This window comes from Frankliniella occidentalis, unplaced genomic scaffold, assembly GCF_000697945.3.
Source record: "Frankliniella occidentalis isolate FOCC.00 unplaced genomic scaffold, Focc_3.1 Scaffold46, whole genome shotgun sequence".
Classification (NCBI taxonomy): Eukaryota; Metazoa; Arthropoda; class Insecta; order Thysanoptera; family Thripidae; genus Frankliniella; species Frankliniella occidentalis.
In genome coordinates this window covers 818,714-824,189 of record NW_026267176.1, presented here as the reverse complement: position 1 = coordinate 824,189, position 5,476 = coordinate 818,714, and positions in this window count along the sequence as shown.

Below are 5,476 nucleotides of genomic sequence, written 5' to 3'. Positions count from 1 at the left end.
GGGACACGGGCAACTGAGGAGGGAGGAGGAGGGCGCCAGCGCAGCGCGGTGCGGCGCGGGCGAAGGGCCGCCGGGGGGCGCCACCGGCCGCGCCGCGGGCTCCAGGCTGGAGGCGCGGGAACGGGCGTCTACTTTGGACGGGGGACTTTGGGAGGCTGGCGGTGCTTCGGCTTTGATACCCTAGAGGCTTACATCCGACGCGTTCAAACACAAGCGAGGATGAGAGTTTCGGTGATAATTTCTGGGGGAAGGGAGGTGGGGCTGAAAATTGACAAGAAAATATGCTGTGTTTAAAATATCAATTGATAAGAAAAAGGTTTTCAAGAATGGTTGCCGTAAGAAAATTATTGGTTTTTGACGAATGGATATAGATAGAAAGTTAATTGGGATAAATGATGGATTCGGATGGATGCATGGCAAAGGGCTGCTAACTGAAGCTGTCCAACCTATAGATTGTTATGTTCATTGACAACGGCATTGTTTGACACCACATGGCTTTGAAACGAGTGAATATCTCCACCAATCCGATGCGTTGGTTTTATCCCCTTCACCTGCCCCGCGCATACTCCGGTATTCTGCTGTCGGCGTGGAGTGCGGTCGCTACTCCACGCTCCCAGGCGAGAGTCTTTGCTCTCGGGGCGTATCCGCGGCAGTACTCGACGCTGACATGAGGCGTGCGTGGCGTCTACACACAGTACATGGAGCGCGGCGTCGTTCTGACCGCAGCCGAGTCACCCAGCCGCGTGACTGCGCCGATCTGACATATCTCGTCATTGGCGATACATTGTGTTTACTTTGACATGCACATCAGCTCCGAAATCTGCGGGAAATGCGAGGAGCGTGGAACTTGACACAATATGTGTGCATTGTGAAAAACATTCAGAAACAATCCGAAACAACCACACAAAACCCGAAGCAATCACGACACAATCACACACAATCATGTTACAATCTGACACAATTTTCCCAAGTATGTCACAATATCCATCCGACAACCTGAAACAGTCAAGGTGGATTCAGAGTTCCCTAAAAGCGAGCGTGATTCTCACGCAAAGCGTGATTTTCGCGCCCGGCGTGGTGGAAGTCGATCCCTGATTGGCTGCGTGAAGCTTACGAAGCGTGAAAATCACGCCTGGCGTGAAAATAACGTTTGCGTTTCGTGAACTCTGAATCCACACTCAGAAACATCCACACAGAATCGGAAACAATCACACACAGACATAAATAATCACATACAATCATACACAATCACACAGCATGACCGGTCAGTATCGGTGTACCTACACAAGCATTCCAACCAACCGCAAACAATGTGACTCATTCTCCACTTCAAATTTGACCCAATTTTAACTTAATTATATTTGGAAGTTGAAAGCAACGCACTGTGACATAAGAATTTGTGATTGCCCAACATACGGTAGAAACTGTACAATCACAAAACTTCTTTAAACTTCTTTAAACGTGCATTTGTTTTCTCAGAGAGTGGGAGCTTGGCGCCTGCGAGACTCAAGGCAGGCCACCATGCAGTACACGCATGCACTGCAGGCAAGAATTTGCCTACCTACCAGGCGCTTTGAAAGCTTGCACCGAGTGAACTTCGCGGGTTCGTACCGGTGAATGACGGAACGGATGTACATTCTGGATGATCACTAAGAAGCCATGCCTCCTCCTGCATTCATGGCCCCCGCGACACTGGAGCGCTTTCAAAGACCATCTCGGTATAATACACGTATGGCATGAGCGATTCCATTTATTGCACAAAAACATTACAAGTGCAAGTACCGTTCGTTTAGACGCGACGGAGTGTTGCTGGTTAGCCTATTCTCTCTTCCCGTGAGGCACCATGACATTTGCAGCCGGGCGGGTGGAATACGCCTTAGTGGTTGCTCGTTGCAAGTGTAGGGAACCCCAATGGTTTAACCTTCTCAGAACGAGGTCGAAAGGACCCCGCTCGGATGCATTGCGTGCACCGAGTGTTCTTAACTTCCTGCGCTCTTGACCTTGCTACCCCAGACCACGCTGCGGGGCCCGCCTCGCCCCACGCCTCTCTACGTCCCAGCCGATCAATACCCGCGTGAACCCTGCCTTTCTCTCCCCACGCGTTGCGCGCCCACCTCCTGATGCTTCCCAAGCGTTAAACCGTTGGGCGGCCGTAGAAACGCCAACTAAAAGTGCTGTGGATACAAAGCATTGGCATGTTTTTATCTATACGGGCATCCTGATCACCTATTTTTTGTGGTACAATGCCCTATGGTTCTCACCAACGAAGGGGTGGTTTTACTCAGAAAATTAATCGGTGGAATTTTGACGGGCAGAATGAAAAAAAAAACCATTGAAGTTAGTTGATGGGAAACGGAACGTGGCGAGGTGGCACTTCAAGTGGTCATGCTGAGAAATGCCGTCGCGTAGGTAGTATTTTGCCATAGGAAATTCGGACATGTAGGTGGTATCTCAGGTGGGTATCTCGGGAAGGTGGGAGGGAGAGAGAGGGGTGCAAACGGGTCTGAATCGCAATCCTTAATCTCGCAAAGGTACCATACGGTCAGTTCGGTAAACACCTCCGTATAATGGTCTCTTGGTTTCTTTCCGTCCGTATATCCCCTTTATTCATGTTTGCTGCCACAGTTCGATGACCATGCCCTCTGTGGTCGGATTAACTGCTGGGAGTCAGGACCTCGGTCAGGACAAAGGAGGAACATCACGTCTTTTCAATCACTTTTGGAAAAACCAAGAAGTCCCCATTCTGTATTTCTTGCTATCATAAAATCTTCACACTAAATGTATTTGTATTTTTTTGTGCAAATGTTCGCACTAAGTTAAACCTACGTTTCGTTTCGCGCAAATTTGTACGACAAAGTCCATGATTTCCTACAAATGAATGCACAAAAGGGTTCAAATCAACGCAGAAATTTGTGCAAAAAATTTGATCGCTTAAGTTCGTACACATAAAAGATACAAATCCAGTTAGTGTGTTGGCTTCTTGTAAATACCATAAGTCGTGGTTTTTACCGTGCACGTGGAGAATCGTGCCGGGCAAAAGAGCACATGTCAATTTTTACCCATCGCAGTGCAATCACAATTTCGTCGACGCAACTTAAATTTGGTTTTGAATTTGGTCTCCTGGTCTGAACGGTTTTCTGTGTGTGTGCGATGGGCACGATCGACACCACAGATAAGTATCGACCTGCGTCCCTATCGTGGGGGTCACGACCGCTCCCGCTCAACAGGTCACAAACCGCCCAAATTGATGGTATTCTGTACGGCGGGGATAGCGCGCGTGCACATAACGGCTGCGACTTCTCTCCGCGAGTTCTTTTTTTGTATCGGATACAAGAAGTGCCCACGGCGGGTCGGAGAGTTGAGAGGGCGATGAGGCGGAAGAAGTGCGTGCTGAGCTCCCCCCGTGACCCTCCCGAGCCCCCCAGCCCAGGCACATGCGACGCACAATACGCCTGGTGTCCAGAGACGCACTTGCTGTTTTAAGAAGACGGTGTGATCAGGGGGGAGATTTGGGAGGGGGGGAGAGAATCAGCTGTCCGGCATCGAACGAGCGTTAGGGGGAGGGGGCGTCCTCCCCCCTCCCCGCCACCGGGCCGCTCCTCCCGCAGCCCCCCGGCACACCGCGCCCGGCCGCCAGGCTCAGTCTGGTTCTGGACACAGCGGTGTGGGTCGCTCGCCGTCTCACGGCCCAGTGCGTTCCGTCGCGCAGTGCCGGTGCCGTCCCCGCCGTCCTCGCGCCCCCAGCGCCGGAGACTCGCCCCGCCAGGGCGACTGCCGGCGAGCTCAGGACGACGAGCTGGATAGCCAGGACACGCCGCCAGGTAAGCCGCCATCCTGGAGACGACGCCGCGAACGGCGCAGAGTCCTAAAGACGTGTCGCACAGAGTGGCATTTTCAAAGCAAAACGACCGCTCCTCGACATGCCGTCATATCGAAGGTGTTAATAATTACCGCCATCCTTTAACAAGTCCTCCCCGTACCGCTTGCCGCCTCGCGTCGCGCGCGTCTATATTGCAGGCACTTTATTTGTCGAAGACTTGTCGCGCGCCGCGTCATTACCGGTAAAAGAAACGAGCCGCGGTGTCAGTACCAGCTGCTGTCGTTGTCAGACGGTGTCAGCTGTCAGCCGGCGTCAGCCTCGGTGTCAGCGGTTACACACGGCGGCGGAGGATGCACGGCTCAGCGGTCAACTGATCAAGATTTACCGCCCTTTTACAAAGAGTATTTAAAGCAGCCTGAGGCACATACGAGCTTAGCACCTTTGGAGAGCTGCAGTCTTGCTTGGTCTTACCTCTGCTTCACCGGCAAACAGCTGACTCGACGCGCGACCAACACCACCATGATGAGCATGTCGCCGCATTTTGCCTTTCCTGCGCGTGCTCATTTGTGTTTTCATTTTCATATAGAGTCGAGAGAATTTGCCTTTCGTTACTTACTGTAGTCTGGTCTGGTGAGGGCGGCGGTGACCAGCCCAGGGACCAGTGAAGCCCATGCCTTGCAAATGTACAACAGTCATCCGATTTATATAATTCGTTTATGATGAACATTGTTTGCTGAGGGAAAGCCTCCTTTCTGCATCTGCAGCTGATAAATTGTGAACCTTCGGTGACCTTTTGTGAATGTTAATGTCGAGTTATCAGTTATAAGTGCGTGAGTTTCTATATTGTCAGTTTCTTACAAAGAACTGGAATCGGTAACGTACAAAGAATTTGGAACCTTTGGAATACAAACAAATCTTTTGTATTACGAATCACTCGGTTTTGTAATACGAAGAGGGCGAAGACCACTATTTGTAAGGAACTAAGAGTAAAAGGAAAATTCACACATTTACTCCTTCAAGTGTGCGAATAGGCATTCACACACCTATAAGTTTGTGATGTTCACGCCCTTTCGTTTGCAGTGGGGCTTAGCCCTCCGTGCAGTCGGTCAGTATCTGCAGGGGGTTGGCGTGACCGCAGCGGGGCGTAAGTTATGCGCGGGAGCCGCGGTCGCACGGGGCGCAGAGGATCTACGCGTGGCTGCCATTAGATGGGACTATCGCCATGCAAATCGCTCTTCACTGACTATACGCGCTTTACTGCCAGGACCCGCGTATTTGGCACATTCTTTTTGATCGCCCCGTAACAAAACTGAGGTGTGCACATTAATCGAGATTATTTTCCACAAAAGAAGTAGGGGATGTGAAAATAGAAAAATGTAGCATTTAGCTACGTTTTGCATTTTAATGTGCACTGATAAACCAAGTGTTCAACTGCTCAACACTTGTAAGTGTGCAACCACAGTTTTAATACTTGCAAGTGTTCAATTTAGTAGTAGAACACTTGCAAGTGTTAAACTCGGTATTTGTGCACTTGTAAGTGTTCAACTCTCCTGTTGTACACTTATCTAGATCGGGCGCTTACTGTGGGGGAAGTGTTTAACATAGGAGTTGCACACTTACAAGTGCACAAATACCGAGTTGAACACTTGCAAGTGT